General features: G+C 43.1%; 1 pseudogene; it reads right to left on the bottom strand.

Moving 5' to 3' along the window:
- Positions 1–23,795, bottom strand: part of LOC147685425 (syntaxin-binding protein 4-like) — a 1,115,687-nt pseudogene that overhangs the window by 707,478 nt on the left and 384,414 nt on the right.

Raw genomic sequence — 23,795 nt, 5'->3', positions numbered from 1 at the left:
AGGAAGGTCCAGGTTCGGAGGGGGGAGTGAGGCGGTCTTGAGTTCGATATCTAGGGCTTTGATTTTGTTTGCGAAAAATGAGGAGAACTCCTCGGAGGAGATGAGAGACTTGGGAGTTTCTTTCGTTGTTTTGGACAGTTTGTTCGATTACAGTTTGACCATCTCAAAGAGTTTGCGAGGTCTGTTCTGGGCATTTCCTAATTCCGATCTGAAAAACTCCTTTTTAGAGGTGATGATGTTCTTGTTGTAAGTATTTCTGGCCTGGCGAAGACGTTTTAGGTGATCAGCCGAGGGGTGCTGTCTCCAGATTTTTTCAGTTTGTTGGAGGGATCTCCTCTCATCGTTGAGGGAACCAGTGAACCATGGGTTTCTAGCTTTGGCTTGAGTTCTTTTTAGTTTGAGGGGGGCTAGGTCATCCAAGATGTTCTACATTGTAGCAGAGTAGTGATCATTTAGGTCACTGACCGAGGTGATGTGGTGGTGGTGGGTGGGTGGGAGATCGGTTTTGCACTGAATCTCAAGTTCATTGAGGTCGAGGTTTTTAGTGTCTCTTACCCAGCGTTTAGGGAGCACCGGTTGTGGTGTCCATGACCTCCGTGTGCCAGGTAGCAGGAAGGTAATAGCATGGTGGTCTGACCAGTCGCAAGGGTCGATCGATATGAGTTTGACGGTTGTCTCCTTGGAAATGATCTAGTCTAGAGTGGCCCCTTTTGAGTGGGTTGGGAGGAGGCAAACTTGGGTCAGGGCAAGATCAGTCATGAGGTCTTTGATGGTGTTGACATGAGGGTCCTTGGGGTCATTCCAGTGCAGGTTGAAGTCGCCGAGGAAAATGTCTTTAGTGTTGGGGGAGTACTTGGTCGTGATGACTTCCATGAGGTAGTCAGTGAAGGATTCGTTAGTGCCTGGGGGGTGGTAAAAAATGTGTAGGTTACATAGGTGGGTGGTGTTACTACAGACTGAGAGGGCTAGGTATTCGCAGGAACCAGTGGAATCTGTAAGGGTCAATAGCGACCGTGCTGATGGGGTAAGCGGCACTCACGACAGGTAGGCACAGAGGGGTAGTGGCTGTATTATGGTCATTGAGAATGTCCTGGATTTCCTTTACAGTGAGGTCTTGTGAGTTAGTTATGGGGAGGGAAAGGTTGTAGGAGAGGGCGGGGTCGAGGGTTTCCTCATCAGATAGGCAGCTAGTGTGCTTGCGGGGGCGGAGATGTCTCAAGGTTGTCGGTAGGGGGCGTTTGGGAAGCTCTGGGATAGGCGGGGAGGACAGCTGAGGCATGAGGTTAGAGAGAGAGAGTTCGGGGAGGTGGAGTAGGTTGGTCAGATCGAGGATGGAGGAGTGGAAGCTCTGAATTATTTTGGGTGCTCTGGAGTGCAGAGAGTGGATCTCTGCGGATGGGGGTGTTTGAGGGTGAGGGAGGATGTGCGATGGGTCGTGGGGGTGGTGGCTTGAGTGTTAGCGGGGTTGGCGTGGTCTGCTGCATCGGGAGTCACTGGAGGGGGGTTGGGGGACAGGGGTGGGCTGTGTTGGGGGCCGTGGATGGGGTGGCTATAGTTTTGGCGGGGCTGGCATGACCTGCTACAGGAATAGTCACTGAGAAGGAGGGGGTTTGAGGGCAGGTGTTAGTGGGGCTGGCATGACCTGCAGCGGCAGGCGGCGCTGGGTGGGGGGGTAGGGGGGCAAAGGTGGGCAGTGTTGGGCACCATGGAAAGGGTGGCAATGGTGTAAGCGGGACTGGTTGGAACTGATACAAGAGGAGTCACTGAAGAGGGGGTGGTTGTAGGGTAAGGGAGGACTGACTTGGGGGTCGTGGAGAGTATGATTTGGGTGTTTGCGGGGCTGGCTTGATTTGCCACAGGACAAGATGGAGATGACGTAGTGGTCTTAGCGTTCGAGCGGGGAGCATGGCTGAAAGAGACCAAGGGTCCAGGGTTTGTTTCGCTCGGGGTGGTTTTGGGAGGCTTGATGTGTAAGAGGTGTGCTGAGATGGAAGCCGTGGATTTCGATTGGGGGTCGAGGACGACTGGAATCAAGGGTCTCAGGGCCGGGTTGTTAGGGGGGTTGGACGGATTACTGAGGGGGTTGAGGTGTTCCAAGTTGTGTTGGGGATCATGGGCAGGTGGGATCACGGGTCTCTGATCCGAGATTTTAAGGCGGTTGGTAGGAGTAGTGAGGGGGTTGCGGTGTTCCTTGTTGGGCAGGGGTGTTGGAGTAAGGTTGGGCCGTGAGTTGTTTAGCGACCCAGAGACATGGTTATGGGGAGTGATGAACAGATCTGAGAATTTTTCAAGATTTTTTGTTGAGGCTTGGATCAGTAAAATGCCGGTCTTGTAGAGGGTGATTGTGAGGGCAGCTTGAAGGGTTGCTGATGGTACTATTGTGAGCTTGGTGCCATATGGGATGAACCTAGAAGAGCGCACATTAAGGAGTGTAGAAAAGGTATTGCGCCAAGCAGGTGTTCTGCTGGAGTAGAAAACGAGGTCATTAGTGATGAGGCCTATGTCCGCACAGAAGCGAAGGTCCGAGATCAGGGTTTCGGGGTGGTTTTTCAGGGTGAGATGTTTGAAGGCTTTTGAGGCGCCTTTTGAGAGGTTTGGAGGGTAGACCAAGGTGTAAGCGATTGACTCAGAGGCAGTTAGACCAGGGCCCACCATGTTTGCTTCGAGTGGGCACACTCGTGGGGACCTGGGAGTCAGTGAGCGGCAGACCTAGTGGATGTGGCCATAAAGATAGCGGTGCTTGAGAGGGTGTAACGGCTTGTCTTGATTGTTAAAAAGATGAAGACAGTCAGTGCCACTTCAAGATGGCCGCCCCAAAGGTTGAAGGAGTGAGCAGTCCTGTATCTGTTTCAGTAGCTAGTGGTTGCGTAGTCCTCTTACAGTTACTGTAGTCAGTCAGTGCCACTACAAGATGGCCGCCCTAAGACTATAGGGGTGAGCAGTCCTTTTTCTGTTTCCGAAGCTAGTGGTTGCGCGGTCCTCTTTCAGTTTCTGTATGCTGGAATTGTGTAGTCCTCTTTTAATTGTGGCTGATTGAGAACAAGCTTTGTTGAGGTCCAGTTTGGGGACCTTGTTTGTTTAGGGGAGCAGTCCCCTTTCTATGGGCACTGTCCAGGGGTTGCCATTTTGCGTCCATTTTGTAGGGTTGAGACTGTTTTTATTAAATAGCTTAAGAATAATTTGTATATTATTATTATATTTTTTTTTAATTAGGGTGGGCCTGGGCGCACGAGGTTGTAGAGGCTGCCTTAGGTGAGATATGCAGTGGTATGGCAGCTGAGGAGTGTCAAATTGCTGCGCGTCGCAGATACACAGTGATGCAGTGCTCGTGGGTTAATAAGGGGCTCCAGCTCGGCAGCCAAAAATAGTTCTTTTGTGTGCCCCACAGCCGCTCAGCCCGCCACAGTGATGCAGTGCTCGAGGGTTAATAAGGGGGTACAGCTCGGCAGCCAAAAACAGTTCTTTTGTGTGCCTCGCAGCCGCTCAGCTCGCGTGGTGAAAGGAGCCAGAAAGCTGCTGGGGGCGTCTTGAGGTGAGAGCTCCCGAGACCTCAGGCAGGATCAATGAGGTTGGGGTTGAGCGGAGCGGGAGGGGAGCACCTGGGAGAAGGCAGCGGTGCCCCAGGGGCATGGGCGAGGATCGCCGCAACGATCAGAAGAGGTCCGGATGCTGGGAAGAGGTGGGGGTCGGGCGAGGTCAGGCGACACAAACAAGCGGCAATCACCGCTTATAGCGGGACGGGGGAGCAGGGGGCCACCCTTACCTTGTGCATCAGGCAGTCAAAGAGCTCCATCGACGCAGTCTCCTCCAGCGGCAGTCTCTGCTATAACGGGACGGGGGCAGGGGGCCACGCTTATCTTGATGTTCGTCTCGATAGCCTAGTAAGATGTTCGTAACGATGGGGATCTCGCGGGTCGGGAGGTGGGTGGCAAGACAAGCAGATACAAGCCAGAGGAAGACGGCAGAGTCCTGGGCTGGAGAGGGCAGCAGACGATCCTCGAGGAGTCCGGGGCTCGAGCAGCTTCGTCGTGGAGGTCCGTGGGCTTTGGTGCAAGGTAAGGGGAAAAATCCTTGAATGCACAGATGCTCTGAGAAACAGTGCGATGGGCGAGGTTTTCAGGGTATTTACACAGATTGAAAAACTCGATCAGGCGGAAAAACTTTTCAAGTATATACTTCTGCCCTCTGGAACAAGTTACCTAATTCCATCCGGTTGATCCAGGAAGAACTACCCTTCCGGAAAGCCTTAAAAACTCACTGTTCTGTTAACCACCACCTTTTTAAACAACACTCAATCCTGCATAAGATCGCACAGGAGCGCCGGGACACCCCGTTGGGGTATCTGTGCACTACAACAAAATACACTAAAGAAATATATAAAATATTGTGATCCCTAACCCCAGGAGCACTGTAGAAGAGCTCCTTCCATTCCAAAGCATGTTTTGACACTATACATAGAAACAATGCTTCCAAAAAGATCAATGGTGATACTGTTCTAGTTGTTGAAAAAGATAACTCCGTAAAACCCAAGTTAATGCCAAAAGTGACATCAAACCAGCAGCATTGAAATCTTTCTCTGGCAACAGCTTTAGATGTGGCAATCCAGGTCACATGGCAAACTTCAAAGAATGCCCTGGGTTAAAGGCCTCATGTAGTTTGTGTGGGCGAAAAGGTCACTTCACTAAGTACTGCAGATCGGGGAAAGATCTAAAAAAAGTAAGAGAAGTAGATCTCTATGATTATGATTATGATTCTGAGATAACAAACATTTGTCAAATCAAAACTTCTCGTGGTGATGGCCCGATGGAGTTTGTTCTAATTAATGATGCCCCGGTAAAAATGTTATTTAACTCTGGAGCTAAGGTGACGCTAATCCCACCTAGCGAAAAAAGTCAAACTTTCTAAACCTGATTTCAGACCGAGAGGATACAGTGTGGAAATTATTGAATTGTTGGGTTGGTTTTGGGGTACCATCGACCTCAAGGGGATAATTGTGCCAGGAAAGATATATGTATCCATGAAGGGAGATTCCCTTATCAGCTGGTTCCACCAACGTGACTTACATGTAATTTTAGGTCCCAATAAAAATCCCTCAGTATGTTTGAAGGAGTTACCTTCGGCAAGCCAAGTTGGTGGTGAGAGCATATCATGGGTCAAAGAATTTCTTGAAGTTTTTGAAGCAAAGTTGGGATGTCTCAAAAACTACTACCATCACATCAAAGTTAAGCACCATGCACAACCTATAGTAACTAAAGTTAGAAATGTACCCCTTGTGGCCAAGGAAAGTATGAAAGTGGAACTGGACAAGCTCGTATCCAATGGCATTATACAAGAAGTTGAAGCCACTGAATGGCTTTCTCCCATTGTTATGGCCCGCAAGGACAATGGAGAGGCCAGGCTTTGTGTGGACTTGAAAGAGTTAAATAAGGCTGTGATTGTGGATCATTATCCCCTGCCGAATATCAGCGAAATGTTTTGCTCGTTAAATGGTGCCAAACACTTCTCCTCAATTGATTTGACCTCCGCCTACCATCAGGTAAAATTACACCCTCTTTCCCAAGATCTCACGGCTTTTGTAACACCTTTTGGGACATTAAAATTTTTGAGAATACCGTTTGGCCTTATTTCTGCTGCCTCTGTCTTTCAGAGAGTTATGGAGCGTATCTCAAAAGGGATAGAGGGTGTCAGGATTTACCAGGACATCGTACTGGTGTATGGAATGGACATTAGTGAGCATGACAATAGGTTGAGAGCTGTTTTGAGAAAATTGCGTGATGCAGGTCTTACACTAAGAGCGGATACATGTCGTTTCGATGTAGCGGAAATCGAGTACCTTGGGCATCTGTTGTCACCCAATGGAATTAAGCCCAAACTGTGTCTAGTTGACACAATTTCCAATCTAAGAACACCCCAAGATAAAGACGAATTGGTCAAGTTTCTTGGAATGACAGAGTTTTATCATAAAGTTATTCCTAATTTCGCAAGCATCACGGAGAATTTGAGAAACCTGTTAAAAAGGGGTGCGAGTTTGTCTGGAGCAAAGAGTGCGATGAAGAATTTCGGGGTCTTAAAGGTCTTTTGAATAAAGCCCCTGATTTAAGCAGCTTTGATCCTAAGAAGACATCCTATTTGATGACTGACGCTAGCCCAAAGGGTCTTGGTGCAGTACTTTTACAGAAAAGTAGAGGAAAGGGCAGTGACAAGACTATTTTGTTTTAGTCAAGACCTTTGAGAGATACAGAGTTCAATTATTCTGTCATTGAGAGAGAAGCACTGGCGATATTTTGGGCCATACGTAAGTTACGTAAGTTTCTGTGGGGTTGGCAGTTTTCTGTTTTAACAGATCACAAACCGTTGAAGGAATTTTTTTCTAAGAAAAGTATTGACTTGGTATCTCATCGGATTAGAAAATGGGTAGTGGCTTTACAGGAGTTTAATTTTTCTGTCGATTACCTCCTTGGAGCAAGCAACACATTAGCGGATTGTCTATCTAGATTAGGAAATGTGGGTGATAAGGTCATTAATACCAATGTTCAGAGGGAAGGTGATTGGTTTGATGGTGAAGAACTTGACGAAAAAGTTGATGTTTGTCTCGTTAGTGAGGGGATCATTTCAGAGAAGGACTGAAAACAGTCTGTAAGCAAAGATGAAGTGTTGCAGAAAGTCATTTCCATGGTCTTGAGTCATTGGTGCAATAAAAAAGAGTGCAGTGATGAAATTAAAGGGTTCTGGCAGGTTAAGGAGGAGTTAGCAGTGGTAGATGGCATTCTCTTGAGAGCTAGCAAGTTGGTTTCTCCACAGGCACTTTGGAAAGGTTTGCTGGAGCGTGCTCATTCTAGTCATATGGGGATAGTAAAGACGAAAGCGAGAATAAGAGAAACCTATTGGTGGCCTGGCGTTGATGCACATGTTGAAAGGGTTGTCAGAAATTGCACTGATTGTGCTAGAAGTAATAAGATCTTAAAATGCAGGACTCAGCCTATGATAAAAAGGGAGCAGTCTGAAGGGCCATGGTGTGACATCTTTATTGATATTTTGGGCCCTGTGAGAAGGAATTCCAGTGATCGCTATGTTTTAGTTTGCATGGATATACACTCACAGTGGCCTGAGATTAAAATAGTAAACTCAGTTGAATCTAAAGTAGTGATAGAATTCCTTGATGAATTGTTTGAAAGGGAAGGGTTTCCTTCTTCGTCGTTGTCAGGTAATGGAGTTCAGTTTACTTCAAAGAGTTTTGCAGATTTTCTTGTTGAAAGAGGTATTAAACATAAAAGGGCTGCTCTCTATCATCCTGAATGCAATGGTTTGGTTGAGAGATTTGTAAAGGTCCTGAAAGAATGTTTGCAGCAAGCTGTTGTGTCAGGGAATAACTGGGAACAGGCAATGAAAAAGAAAGTAAGGGAATATAGGTTTACACCACATTATTCAACAGGGGTTTCAAGGGAAGAGTGCCAAATGTTGAGGTTTATCCTTCTTGGGTTTTAGCAAAAAGAACCTTGATTGATGAGAATGTTGGGTGCATGGAATGGTGGAAAGAAAAGGAGAGAAAAGTGGTAAAAAAGCGAAAGGTGTGGTTTGATGGTCGCAATGCCACAAAAGAAACAATTGTCTCTGTGGGTGATTGGATAAAAATCAATTCTGCCTGTCTGGTTTCTGGATGTTCCAAGTTTAACAAACCATTTAAAGTGATTAGTCTTTAAGAATGCTGTCAAGACCAATGGTCACAGAGTATGGAATCTCAATAGAATATCTAAGTGTCTTCCCTTGGAGGTGTCATCTTCATTTTCTCCCTCCACTACAATCTCGTCAAATCCTTCAGTGGAGGTAAGAGGAAGAGCTCGTAGAGCAATCAAACGCCGTTCTAGTTTACAAGATTTTGTTTGTATCTCGAGTCTTATGTTTTTTTTGTATTCGCAAAATGCTTTGTTGAACCTTTTTCGGCACCATGCTTTTCTTTTGTTCATTATCAGTTGTTAAAGTGTTATGTATTAAGTTGTCTATTAGGGGGAAGATAATGTAATGTCTTAATGTAAAGATATTCATAGCTGATGTTGTACTTTAAATCTGGATGGAATGTAGAACCTTCATGTTGCTAGGCTCATCTGTGGATCTGGTCAGTAGACAGCTGCCAGTTCTGAGAGTTGGATGGGGTCTTTGTTATCTGGAACTTATAAAAGAATACTTCAACTTATCAACTGCCTCCTGCAATATTTTAATGATTGATCTTACAATAAGCTTTCTATGAATGTTATGGATAAAGTCTTAAATAAGTATACCCAGCCCATTTAGGGGTTTCGGGTTAAATGCACAGCTGATTTATGGTTTTATCACATAACCTTTTACAATAATGATTTTAATCAATCAAACATTGGTATTTTTTAAATCTCTATTTCAATTTGTTGATGAATTGTATAATACAAATAGTACTCATGCATGCAAGCCACATGTGGTTATTTGCAGAGATTTTAATGCTAAATTGCAGAATGGGATTACAATTTTCACTCAGTCTGACCCTCAACATATTGATAGGTTGCCTTTGGTTCCCTGTGATTCAAGAGGTCAGGAACGTTCTACTTGCATTGGTGCATGAATGGAGAAACAGGTACCTAAGCTCAACATATTTCGCTTGTAGGTGCTACTCAGTGATCGACTATTTGTTCCTTTCTCATGGACATTGGACTTATTTGATTACTTGGGATACTATAGAAAATCTTCTGGTGATCATAACCATTGTGCTGCAGTCATTTTCCCGTCGTCTCCAGGTCATTACTGTCCTTTAAAGCATAATTATCATTTATCTTCCACTGGGGCGGTCTTGCACTAGTTTGGAAACTATCTGACACTGATTGTGTTTAAAAGTTACTCGTTCATCAATATTCAATAACAAACATCTGCTATTCAGCGCCAATGATGGCGCAAGATTACCAGCTTGGGTTATTTCTAAAACACCATACTCACCTGGGCCCATAAAACATTCCTACAATAAGCTGGCAATCCTTTGCTGCCGATCAGGTCTTAAACTACCTCGAAAATATATATTTACCTGTACACCTTCTAACCAAAAGTTAATACCTTACCAATACCTTTTGTGAGTAATACATACCCACATTCCACTACAGAAAGCCACCGTTCAGGAAATCCATTATTTCCAAATTTAATGGGACAGTCAGTATTAAGATAACTCCAAACTTTCTCTTTTAAATACTTATGCACATCTAATCCCGATGCCAATGCTGTTTGAATGCCCTCTTTAAAAAATTTATTAGATCTCTCACTAAACCATTAGCTGCAGGAAAATACAGAGGTGTTTTCTCATGTTTAATACAATATTTATTCAAGAAATCTACCATTTTCTTTGATGTGAAGTGTGTACCATTATCGGACACTAATTTCCGTGGAAAACCTTTAGTGCAATTTTTTTTCTCCCAAGAATTCAATAACAGAATCAGTAGTAGGAAAAGAAACAAAATCATACGTAACCCATTTAGAGTGGTAGTCAGTGAGAACAATAAGATATTTCATTTCATTGCAAAGAACATTATATATATTCTGCTGTAGGAATTTGTGTTGTTTAATGTCTGGTCTCAATAAAATAAAATAAAAAATAAAAAAAGCAAAGAACATTATAAGGTCCTAAAAAATATATAGCTAATTTTTCCCAAGGTTCATTAGGCAAAATATTAACACAGGATGGAACTTTACTAGTTTTCCAATGCTTATCAGATAATAAGAACTCAGGGCATCTATTGATATATTGCTCAACACAAGCGTCCATACCAGGCCAACAAAAAAACGTACGTATCAATTTCTCAGTGCCAGACATACCTGGATGACCAACATGAGCAGCTTTGATCAAAGTTTCAATTAATTTAAATGGTGGAACAAACAAACCATGTCTAGTGATTACATTATTCTCAACACTTAATTCAGAAGAAACCTGCTGAAAAGGTACCAAACACTTTTCTAAGTTTCTAACTGGTAGCCAACCATTGGTAATGCATCTTATGACCTTGTTGAGATCTTCATCCGTATCATAATGTTGAACCCAATATTTCTCAGAAATTACTCCAACAGTGCACTCTGATGCATCAATTGGTGAAACAACACATTCATCATCAGAATACTCAGTATCATCCGTGCTCTCTTTTAGAGGTAAGCGAGAAGAACAATCTGCTCTAAAATTTGCTCCACCAAATATATGTTTTTAATCTCGAAATTGTATTCCTGCATTTTTTAGATGAGCGTGTCTATTCTAGAAGAAGACAAAGCTGTACCATTTCCACTTATTAAGAAAACTAAAGGCGTGTGATCCGTCAAAAAATCAAAAGAATTACCCTACAGATAAATATTGAATTTCTTGACCGCCCTTGTAGAAGCCAGGGCTTCCCTTTCAACCGTGCTGTAATTAGATTCAGCTTTACTCAAAGTTTGTGAATTAAAAGCAATGGTACATTCTTTCCCTTTCTGTGACTGAGTAAGAACAGCTCCTAGCCAAACAGAACTTGCATCCACAGTGACCGTACATTTTAAACCACCTGAAAAAGGTTGCAAAGCGGGCGCATTTTTGATCATGTCCTTAACATTAATGAAAGCATCTTCATGACATTGCTTCCAAATAAATGTTTCACTTTTACAGGTTAAACATCTCAGGGGCTCAACACATAGAGCATAAGCATGCACAAAACGTGCATAATTTTCACTGAGTCCCAAAAAAGACCTCAGAGAATCCTTTTCCACGGGTGCTGGAGCATTGACAATAGCATCAATTACGTTTTTCTTTGGTTTGATACCTTCACAGGTAATGGAATTACCCAAGCACTCTAATTCTTTCACAAGAGAAGTACATTTTTCTTTAGATACTGTCATACCTTTATCATGTAAAATTTTTAAACGTGTTCCAAAGTAGTGATATCTTCGTCAATACCATTTCCGAAAATCAAGATGTCATCTTGAAGGGCTTGCACCCCTTTGAAGCTTCCAAATAATACATCCATCAGTTACTGAAATACGCTAGCTGTGGAAGCTAATCCAAAAGGCAGCCTCATCTACTTGAAAGCGCCAAAGGGAGTGACAAATGTTGTTAAATCTTGTGACCTTTCTGACAGAGCAACCTGGTGATACGCTGACTTAAGGTCAATTAGCAAACAATGAGTAACCCTTCCGATTGCCTTTAACATTTCTTGAATAAGTGGCAAAGGATGACAGTCCACAAGGATATTTCTGTTAAATGAGCATAAGTCTGCACACAGACAAACATTTCTACTATTTTTTTGTGCTAAAACAACAGCCGAAACCCAATCCGAAGAATCAGTAGGTTTGATAATGTTGTACTTGCACAAACAATCCAAAAGATCTTTTAAATCCTTCCTAACACTAAGTGGTTAAATCCTAACTTTATGCTTAACAGGTCAGCAAAAACTTCTTTGTACTTATTAAGAAGTGCATCCAATTCATGTGAATTACTATTTGTACAAACATCAACTGAAGAAAAGGGCATATCTCCTAAAATTATGGGAGTATCACTTCCTGGTCTGAGCATGATGTCCATTTTATCTAGGTTACCCTATCCTACAATGTTGCACCTTTTTTAGCCATCCTCGTCACCAAAATAAAGTTGTATTTCTAACAACATTAGTATGAAGCGTGGAGTTAGTTGAAGAGAAGTTTATTAAAATTCGAAGTACAAGGGTAAACCCAAGAAGTTAGAAGCACTCCGGTGAAGCCGTAGTGCGGTCGAGTCATCAAGCAGGATTCGCGATGGGACAACAGCTGCACCATTGAGACAGAACATAACATCGCTAGGCATTCCAATTCCGACAGTTAGTTCAAGGGATACAACACCAGCCCTTTACAGATGCTCACCCCCCCAGTGCCCAACCCATTAAAGGCGTAAGCACTCTCACCTGGCATCATCGTCCCGAGCAATGAGAAGGCGCATGTGACTGGTGGCAGAGGCAGCTCGCAGGATATCCACAGCCCTGTGGAGATGGAGAAAACAAGCAGGTATGTAACTGTTACTGGGCAATCACTTCTGAGTCACTAACTCTGCCATTGCTGAGGTTTAGTCATTGAAAGTGGGGCGTCGACTTTGAGGTTTTGACACAGGTACACTGTTGTTGAGTCCCTGACAGTATGACACTGATATGAAGTTACAGTCACTGAGGCATTGGGTGGAGTCACTGAAGCTAGGGTACTGCCTGCACTCACTGTTACCGGGGCACTGGCTAGAAGTCATCAAATGTGGTGCACTAAAGATGAAGTCACTGACTGAGTCAAAGAGGTGAAGTCACTGAGGCTGCATCTATGAGTGGAATGTTACTGGCACTGAGCACTAGGGGGAAGTTACGGTCTTCAGGGCCATGCCGCAGAGTGGCTGACACCTGGCCTCTGACACACATTAATGAGTCACTTACACTGGGTCTGCCTAAAAAACGGGTTACCGTTTATGGGCCTCTTCTATCTGCAGGCCTGTAGACAAAAGGCTCATAAATGACACTTAAGGGAATACTATGGCACGGAAAGTAAAAAAAAACACGGCCATCCTGTGTTTTTATTCCTATCTGACAGTTGGTCTACTGTTTAAAATGTTATCACATTACAGAGAAGGAGAAATTATGAAAATGATGAAAAAGACAGAGAGAGACAGAGTTAAAAGAAAAAGCAATGGTGGGAGGGAAGAAAGAACCATATGAGACAGAAAGTTAAGAAAGAAATGGTAAGAATGTAATCTATGAGAGAAAAATGGAGAAAGAAAGAATGAAAGAGGAAGGAAGGGTGCATGAAACAAATGGTGAGAAGAAGGAAGGGGAAGAAAAGCTGAAAGAAAGGAAGGGTCAAGGGAAGGAAGACTGAAAGGAAGGAAGGGTGAATGGAAGGAGCGGTGAATGGAAGAACAAATGAAAGGATGGATGCAAGGGTGAAAGAATGGATGATAGAAAGGGCATAAGGATGAAAATATGGATTGGTAAAAGGATGGTTCATGGAGCAGTGGAGTGATAGGCGGACACATAGGTGAAAGGGTGGATGGATGCCTGTCTGAAAGATGAATATATAGATATGTGGATAGATGGGGCCTGTAAGGATAGATGCTTAGATGAAGGAAATTATAGATGGGTAGACCGGAGATTCATAAATGGGTGGCTGGATTGGTTGGATGGATGATGTCTAGATAGGTTAGAATAGATGATGGATGGAAAGGTGAACGGAAATACAGATCGGTGAGGAATACATGGAAGAGAGAAATGATAGATGGATAGACAGGAGGCTGAGAGAAAAGATGGATTAATAGACAAAAGGTTCAAAGGATGAAGGGAACCATTTAAGGAGGGTTGAGCTCACTTAGTTCACTCGCTTTGTGCTGGTGCCATTAGCGATGAGACTGAAAATGTGGGGTATTTTAATTTTCTGGCGACTCTCTTCCTGCATTGTACATTGCTATAGCCCAGCAGTCTCTTTCTAGACACTTTTCTCTGTTAACTGGTCATTTGCTAACAATCATTGCTAAAACGAAATCCACGCATTGTCTCCTTGTGACGTACTGCTCATTGGTGGCTCCCAACAGGCTATCTCCATTTACTTCGAGGATCTGATCTCCTGGTTGTAGACGCCCTGAAAAGAAAATGCAAATCTCATGAGCAATTCCAGCACAATTTGTATGAGAAAGAAAAGTGCTAAAGTGCGTTCTCTTTTGGGTGAAAAAAGAAGTACATTGACATTCATCTCATAGCTGTGGGAATGCTCTTAAGCACAGAACCACTGAACTAATGACAAAGGAAAAAACTATACACACAAGCACGCTACTGATAACAGAGCAGTAAAGGCAATCAGTCAGTCAGCCAGTCAAAGTTCTTTGTTTCGCTATATTTGTATAGCATATAAAGCACATAGAATATATGCAACATTAAACATTATATAATAAAACAGTAAAGCAAGGCTAAAAGATTTGTTACAAAATACAATATGATAAATTATTACATTAAAAACCATCCAGCATAAAAAAGACATGTTAAAAAACATCAATCCATTTCTATAAAATTGATAATAAAAATAGTACATTGAACATGGCTATATTATGTAAAATTACTGTCAGTTTTAGATCTCCTGCTCTTCCAGGAGGACCATAGAAATGACACCAGAGAGTGGCATACAAAGGGATCAACAAGCCTTTGAATAAAAAATAACGCTGCCCGGCATTGCCTAAAATTATATGTGAGCAAGTGTGGCAAAATAAATATTTTTCTTTGCACATTATACAATCTACCGAAAAATAAAATATGTAAGTCTCTTTGACGTGATGTCCCATCACAGCAGCATGAAGACAAATCTCCTACAGAATAAACATTACTGAGATAGCCCAAAATCAGCAGTAAATAGTTTAGGCGAAACCTCACTAAAATGAACCGATGCTGGAAGTTCGGCACTGTAGCTAGGTATCAGTGCATATCCTGTCTGAAGGAGGGGGACATTTGATATTGCTTCACAGAAGATGTCATACAATTGGCCTCCCTTCTCTCTCTCTCGCAGCATTGAATAAGAAAATGTCCTTACTTCTAGAGCTTGGAAATTAATGTACAGCGGTGTGGTTTCTCGTAAATTTCCAGTAAGCCCAAAAGACCTCAATGAACATTTTACATATTGCAACCACCTGATTTTATTTGCAAAGTCCAGGTCTAAGCAATACCTCAAAATGCTGTGGTTCAGATTGACCTTCTCCCTTCTCTAAATTGACTCCTCGGTAAGATGGGTGCTAAAGGAACGATATCAAAAAGAAATGGGGCGACAAGTTCAGCGTGGCAATTAAAATTAGGGGAACTACGAGGGAGAGCTAACAATCTTTTATAAATACCATCCTCTATGTCCTGCAATGAGCCTATTTCCGCCATTCCCCAAACTCCTGCCCCACAGATGGCAATGGAGATAGCTTTAGTCTGACATACTTTTTTCTATTTCCAGGATGGGTTTGGTCCTGAGTTCCTAATAAAGTGAAAAATGGCTGTTATGCTTTTTTTCTAACACAGGACTCTGTTAGCTACAATGTGATTCCAAATGTGCTTTTCATAAAAGAGAATCCTTAGATAAGATAATGTGTGCATCACCTCCAGCCTTCGTGTGTCTTCGTGTGTGGCTGTTACTTCACTTTATTTAACGTGTCACTTGCACTGTTCACCTTCTACAGGAGCACATTTGTGTACATCAATGTTTGGGCTACACTTGCATACAATATACACAGAACAATTCACTTGTTTCTTCTTAATTACTGAGGTCCCCTTTCTCTCGATTGCGCTACAATTGACTTGTTTTCTTTATGTATTTGTGTACAAAAGGATTAACAGTTGAGACATTGTTGCATTGTTACATATATCCACCCAGGTCTCAACTGGGTTTAAGGGTTACCTCCTGTTTTGTTTTCATGTTACATTGAGAAACCGCTGGGTTGCAAGAGTTTGCTCCAGACTCAAGTAATTTATTTGACATGTTAAATGCAACTAAACTGCACATTATGTCCTCCAGGGAAACCTCTAATTATTCAGATGACAACATCAACCAAATGTTGAGTGACTCCTCTCTTCTCTCCCATTCCTCCACTACCCTCCCTACAGCACCCAATACCTCACGGGTTCTAATAGACAAACTTGAAAACCTCAAGAAAAAACAGATTCGTACTAATCTCCATGCACACATGCTAACTGAATAATTAAAATCAGATGTGATTCCCCTAGGGTTCCAAATCCGTAACACAGCAGCTATATTTACACAAGATCCTACATTTCAGACAGGCTTTAGTCACCTGGCGACAACCTGTTCCAGAGACTGGATGGTCCTAGGTATTGATACTGCCATCCAGCACAGCCAAAATGAGCTTGAAGAAATTGCTGAATTAGAGAAACTCATTCTAGAAGATTCCACTATCACAGATGCCAAGAACCTTCTTGACAAAATCAACAGTACCACTGCCACTTTTAACACTATCAAACAAAATAAGAAAATAAACAAAATACAAAAAGACATCAAGAGCTATAACAAAGAGAAAACTTCCCCTTACTTACCTGATCAATTCTACAACACTCCCTACCAGCCACCTAGAACTAGGAACTGGGCTAGATATAGGAACAATCGACCTTTTCAGATTCCTCCATTGAACACTCAAACCCTGGGGAGGGCTCCAGCCTAGATAAGAATCAAAATAGACCTCCACCACCTCCACTCCTACCTACTGCTTTTTTAGGAGGAGGGAGCAGCAGATGCGGCAGAAGGAGAACCAGACTGGATTATCAGTACAAATATGCGGGCAAACGTCAGACCTGCTGTAAATTTTACCAATGGGGACCCCCGCAGTAACGATACATGACGCAGCCATGATTTCTTCTCCCACCATTACACCCAATACGTCCCATCAGGCTAAACCTCACACCATTCCTATTTTTAACCTTTCCAGACATACCCTATCATCTGAGGAAATCTCTCTCCTCAATAAGGGTCTCTCCTTTGTACCTTTGACAGCAGTAGCTTCTTCAATCTTCAGGAAGACTTACTACTTTTCTTCAGATGCACTAGATTAAAACAATTCTTTTCTGATACACCTTCAAGGATTCATTTTATCCAATCTCCCTGTCCCCTTTCCTTCCACCTTTCTACCCCCAACTGCCTCAATGTCCCCTGAAATACTTACCTGAACGGCTTGTACTTCACAAAAAAATGGAAATACAACACCAATCTGAGCTTGTCCCTTACAATCTTCCCATGGGTGAAAGACTTGCTCTGAATAGCCTTCGAGACAACCCCCACATCATTATAAAACCGACCAGCAAAAGTGGAGGTATCGTAATCATGAATATCGATAGGTATGACGCAGAAATTGTGAAACAACTTTCCAATGAGGTCAACTATCGTGCCCTCTCCTCTGATCAACTGCAAAACATCAGTAATCAAATACAAGAGGTTACTAACCAGGCCTTACTTTTAGACAATATATCTATCTCAATCACCCAAACCTCGGACACCAGTCATTTATGTTCTTCCTGAAAATTGACAAAAATGCTACAGATCCCCCTGGTCTCCCGATCGTATCAGGTTGTGGATCTATTCTGGAACTCCTAGGTAAATACATAGATGTCATCTTAAAGGAAATTGTACCCCTTACCGATACTTTCATATGAGGCAGTACCGACCTTATCAACTTGATTGAAGATAGACATTTTTTAATGCTGCCACTGATCTGTTGGTTGCCTTAGAAATCAAGTCGCTCTATTTGAACATCCCACATGATGAGTGCTTACAAATCATACAGAATCTACTCGATAATCGTCCTAAACCCATTCGCATCTTCACTTTCCATGGGTGCTTATTTCGCTCTGAATTTTACAGCTCTCTACGTACATAATTTGGAAACTACACATATCCTTACCCCTACAAACCTTTTCTTCAATCAAGTTGGCTTCTGGTGGAGATATATCGACAACGACAATAAACATGTAAGGAGGGTCAAAGGGGATTTAAAGACCACACTCTGATACGGCCCCAAACGTACTGCAAAACACGAAGTGTCAGAGGGTCTGGGATAACAAGAACAAGAACGCCAGATGAGCGACTACAAAGGAGTCCAATACCATGTTGTGTATAAATTATAAAGACAAAGGTCACCCTTACATTGAAACCAACAAGTGATCATATAAGGATGCCCATCAGTCACCACACGGAACCACCCTTCATCATTTGGGTTCCTTTTCTAAGACCACTGATGGTGTTATCTATTGTCTTTCTCATGGGGGGCTATGATTGTAAAAACCATCCCATGATCAGATAGATTAACGTGGTCTTGTTCATCAACTGGGACGATGTTACAAAGGGGGGACTGATGTCGTAGTGCGAAAATAGTGAAAAAACAGGAAAAAAGTGTGTGAGATAAAATTGGATGAGAGGGTGCTGAAAGTAACTTTATTCTGTTGCAACCCACTTTACCAATATTAAAAAGTAGACTAGGACAACCAAATTATTCTTGGGTCATCTGAATGTGTTTTAAGGGTCAACATGTTTCAGCAATAGTAGACACAAATTGTCATTGCTTTCGTCAGGACCACAATAATCTGTTTTCTACTACGAAATAGTGTTTGAAAAAAGACAAACGTGCTCAAAATAATAAATAAATATGAGAACCGATACTCAGATCACCTGTATCCACTAGATGTCTGTATCGGTGACTTCACCTTTCCAAGTAGGAGATTGCTGGAAATAGTGAAAACATGGAGATATTAGACTGAAGTCTTGATAGAGAACATCGCATCCTTGTAAATGTATGAAAGTACTAGGTTGCAGCTATTCAATCCTAGTGCAAAATAACATGTATTTAGAAACACCCATAGACACATCTTATGTAGTGCAGGAATCTAAAACATTGGATGGAATTGTCACAGTAACCAAAGGAGATTAACATCTTACCCCACTTGGAGGATGTATGGACCTCACCCCACCTGGCCAGGGCACAGGGTAAAGGGGAAGCACCGCTCTAAAAGGGGCAAAAAACAGCAAAGCTGAAAGTGCCACTTGTAACTCGTGTGTTCAAACAATCAGAACTAAGCGCCTGAAAGCACCAAATATTGTTCCACTCAGACTGTGTAGCTACATTGATTTAATTGAATAAACGACCCACTGTTCTACTAGAGTGAGAGGACACAAATAGAGAATGTTCGACTAGGCGCTGCAAATTTGTAAAATGCGCCGCATATACATGCTTGTCCTCAGTGCTGTTAAGTATCAGGTGCCACACTCGCGGTATAAGTTGCAGCGCTGGGACTTGGTTTAGCAAGCATTCAAGGCATATATTCCTGCCCATCCGTCTATCAGCTAAAGATCATGTGCGTGACCTCCACCAGCTAGTTGGTTTAAGCGAGGCACCCTACCTGTCCGTCGATACTTCGTCTCGGCATCCGAGACGATCGGGGAGGTGAGGGAGCCCGCCTACGCCTCTGTATATGACGCTAAGCGTCATTCGTTGGGCGTCCGTCACGTGGGGTGAGTGCGCCACATGCTATTGGTTGGATGTAAGGCCAATAGGGACAAAGGACTGATATTGTCCAAAAAGTGTAAACAAACCGTACTGTCGTCGATCGGTGTCTAAACACACTCTAAATGCGCACATGAGTTATTTCATATGGAATTAGAAACACTAGATGTAAAATGTTAAATCTACAGCCACACACCAATTAAATAGAAACAGAGCAAAACCTTGTTGTAAAAGCTACGTGTCATTAGTTGGACATCAATCACGTTGGGTAAATGCGCAAAGCGCTATTGGTTAGATGGCGTTCTTGTTCTTGTTATCCCAGACCCTCTGACACTTCGTGTTTTGCAGTACGTTTGGGGCCGTATCAGAGTGTGGTCTTTAAATCCCCTTTGACCCTCCTTACATGTTTATTGTTGTTGCTCTTTGAGCAGTCGCTGGGCTGCGGGTCTTTCTCAATTACGGACCAATACATGGTCTGTCAGGCTCAACGTAATTGTTGATGCGTTAAGCTCTCTCAGTTGTTTGGACGTCACTAGTGAGTGCGTTCGCGCTTTTATTTGTTCCCTCTAATATGGCCGAAAATCAAGATCTTTCCTTTGACGAGGATGGCTTGCAACTTGCTCTGGCAAGTCATCCTGACCTATTAGAAACACCACCTGTAGCTATAACTAACAACGAAGACGAATGGGGCAAAATTCTTACTCTCAAGAAATCTCACACACGCACCACACTACATGGAACAGTGATGGCACAATATTTGCGTAACACCTGTGCTCCCACTGGACTCATTGTTACCAACAGTCCTAGATTATTCCTGAAGGATAAAGAGTTCCTCAAGAGCTGGTCCCTCATCGCTTGGCGATGCACTAGGGACTGGCTGATAATTATCATTCAGACATCAAAAAGGATTGCGGACACAATACTAGTTGAGATTCAACTATTAGAATCTCATATTAAAACTACTCTTTCCACTAAAGCCTTTCAGAAAAATCAAGATGAGACCAACAAAAGTAACAGAGAGTTTAAAGAATTCACTCTGTCGGTCAAAATTGAGAAATTTCGAAAGGATTTGGACAAATTCACGTTTGATAAGGTATACCCATATACAAGTGACACATATGTCCCTCCTGACTTCACAGCCAATGGACGCAGAACCAAGTCCAATTATGGCACTTCAAGTTCTGAAGAGATCAGCTCAGGAAGTGACACTGGGTCTACCAATCAAGGTCAGAAACCAAGAGGTAGAGGTAGGAGAAACTACAGCAACAACTGGAGGGGTAATCAGCACAATCAGACACCTATGTGGTGGCCCCCTAATGCATGGCAGTATGGTGGACCTTCTTTCCCTCCTCAAATGGGACCACAACAAATGGGTCCATTCCAATCACATATGGGACCCTTTCCACCTCAATTCCCGAATAATTTTTCAGGGCAGCCTTTTTTAGGCGTAGGCCGAGGACGGTCGCGAGGCAGAAAGAGAGGACAGCAGCAACCACAGGTCCATTACAGCCCTCCAACAACTTCGACCAGGCTCTTGAAGAGTACAACAACGAAGAGCAAGGACCCAACAACAACCAATTTGTAACCGGGCTCGTGATCAATCTTAGCCAACATGTGTTGACACCAGCGGAAGAGAAAGCCCTTAATAGAGGACTGGGCTTTGTTCCAACACATATTAATGATTACTTCGAAACACGTCTTGAACTTACCAAATGTCTGAGAAAAGTGAGATTACATTTTTTCTTTGCCAACAAACAAGGATCTGATGTGGAGGAGGCACGTGTTACCAACACGGGATTAAAAAGAAAATCAACTTTTACTCCCCCCTCACATGCCATGCCTCCTAAGGTATTGGCTTTTGAGCAGGCTCTTGAGAAGAATATAGAGGACCTGTTTGCTCAAGAGGAACAGGTTTTCCACAACTTTCCCAGAGAAGAAGAACTGGCGTTAAGAGCACTATCTGCACGCAATGACTTAACAATAAAGCCAGCGGATAAAGGGGGTGCTATTGTCCTTTTGGACACTAGCACTTACCGCGCTGAATGCCTCCGCCAATTGAGTGACAGGAAATCATATCGTCCTCTTGATGTTGACCCGACGGAGGAACTAAGAACTATCATATCCACTATGACAGAGGAAGCTCTTTCTGAAGGATGGGTTATATCCCAAGAGGCTGTCCTCCTGTGCACTCCGCACCCTGTGACTCCTTACTTTTATGCCTTACCAAAGGTACATAAGGAACAGAGGCCGCCCCCTGGCCACCCGATAATATCGGGCATCGGCTCTATCCTCGAACCATTATCAACATTCGTTGATTTCTTTCTACATCCAATGGTACAGGAAATGCCAACGTATTTGAAGGACACTGGTGATGTACTACGTCTTCTACCTGAAATAGAGTTTGACCTCACGAAGGATCTCCTGGTCTCATTTGACGTAGAGGCCCTCTATACATCAATATCCCAGGATGAAACTCTGGAAGTTATCGAGCATCTTTTACAATCTAGGCCACTTGAAAGTATAACTCCTGTCAGCGTCATTATGGCTTGTGCTACTCTGGCTCTTAAACGCAATTTTTTCAAATTTGAAGATGCGACATACCTTCAAGTATCGGGCACCAGCATGGGGAGCGTTTACGCTCCCAGCCTGGCAAATCTTTACATTCATTGGTTTGAACAGCAACATGTACTGGCCAACACCAACCCGTTTCTTCGATGCATCAGAACCTGGAGAAGGTACATCGATGATGTCTTTGTGGTGTGGCGGGGCACTAGCGAGAGCTGTCTTGAGTTTTTGGCTCAACAGTAGCAATGAATTCCTCCGTTTCACCATCGAAATAGGAAAAGACAGATTGGCTTTCTTGGATTTACCCATCACATCCACTCCAGAGGGCCTACATTCAGAACTCTATAGGAAACCACTAGCAAAAAATTCCCTATTATGTTTCGATAGTCATCACCCCAAATCTCTTCGGGAGAACTTGCCATATGGCCAGTTTCTCAGGGTTCACAGAAACTGCTCCAGTGTTGAGGCCTTTCAAAACCATTCAATGGCTCTAAAAGAACAACTTATTTCCAGAAAATACCCAAGGAGATTAGTACAACGATCGTTAAAAAGGGCGAAGAACAATAACCGGTTGGCACTATTAGAGCCAGCTATTCAAAAGCCCCCTCTGGAAAGATTAACGTTTGTCACCACCTTTGGGACGCTATCCAACAGAATACAGAAATTGGTGAAACGTAATTGGTCCATTCTAAATTCTGACCAGTCCACCATACAGGTGCCTCTTTTCTCTTTTAAAAGAGGTCCCAATCTCAGAGATCGTCTGGTGCATACCAGACCACGCATGAAAGAACCCAGGGCTCTGGGCACGTTATGGGATCTCCCCCCCAGTAACAGGTCACCATCCATGCGGGTCATGTCATTCTTGCCCACAAACAAAGAGATCCACAGAAATAGACATAGGCACAACGTGACCATGGATCCAGAACAAATTCACGAACTGCAATAGTGATAATCTAATACATCTGATTACATGTCCCTGTGGTCTCAAATACGTGGGCATGACCACTCGCAAGATCCGTGTCAGAATATCTGAACACAAGAGCACCATTAGGTGTAAGAGACAAGCCACCAAATTAACAAATCATTTTCTGGAGGCACGGCATCCATCTACGGCCTTCCAGTGGACAGTCATCCAACAACCAAACATCCCGGCACATATCACTGATATAGGTAGATTCCTCCTATTGAAAGAACAAAAGTGGGTGTTCAAAATGGGCACGAATCGGGCGGGCTCAATGATCACATACCATGGGGAAGTTTATGATCTCCACGAACATGGGTCTCATGCCAGCTAGTAAATATGCGCGTTTCACAATACTTTGGCTGAGACGGATCAGGATTTTGATTCTGTATAAATACTGTACACTGGATATATATCATCCTCACTGATGCCATCCTCGTTCTTTGACATCTTCATCTTGAGACATTTCTCGGATTTTTTAATGGACAGCACGCCATTATCTCCAGAACACCACACGGGGCATTGATTTAATAGATTTAATTGTGCTGTTGTTGCCTATCAGAGAGATATATTTTTCTGTGTCTATAACAAAAATATTTTTCTGTGTCTATAATAAGGATTTGCTTTGCCCTTGTTTATTTAGTGTATGGCTTTAGACTCAACACTTTACATTTAATGTTGCGCTCCTTAGTCCAAATTAAATAACTCATGTGCGCATTAAGATTGTGTTTAGATACCGATCTATAACAACATGCCGGTTTGTTTATACTGTTTGGACAACTCCAGCCCTTTATTCACATGGGTCCTACATCTAACCAATAGCGCTTTGCGCATTTACCCAACGTGATTGTTGTCCAACTAATGACACGTAGCTTCTACAACAAGGTTTTGCTCTGTTTCTATTTACTTGGTGTGTGGCCGTAGATTTAACATTTTACATCTAGTGTTTCTAATTCCATATGAAATAACTCATGTGCGCATTTAGAGTGTGTTTAGACACCGATCGACGACAGTACGGTTTGTTTACACTTTTTGGACAATATCAGTCCTTTGTCCCTATTGGCCTTACATCCAACCAATAGCATATGGCGCACTCACCCCATGTGACGGACGCCCAACGAATGACGCTTAGCGTCATATACAGAGGCGTAGGCGGGCTCCCTCACCTCCCCGATCGTCTCGGATGCCGAGACGAAGTATCGACGGACAGGTAGGGTGCCTCGCTTAAACCAACTAGCTGGTGGAGGTCACGCACATGATCTTTAGCTG

This window comes from Lissotriton vulgaris, chromosome 10 (assembly GCF_964263255.1).
Source record: "Lissotriton vulgaris chromosome 10, aLisVul1.2, whole genome shotgun sequence".
In the NCBI taxonomy this organism is placed as follows: Eukaryota; Metazoa; Chordata; class Amphibia; order Caudata; family Salamandridae; genus Lissotriton; species Lissotriton vulgaris.
This window is presented reverse-complemented; position numbering and strand designations above follow the sequence as displayed.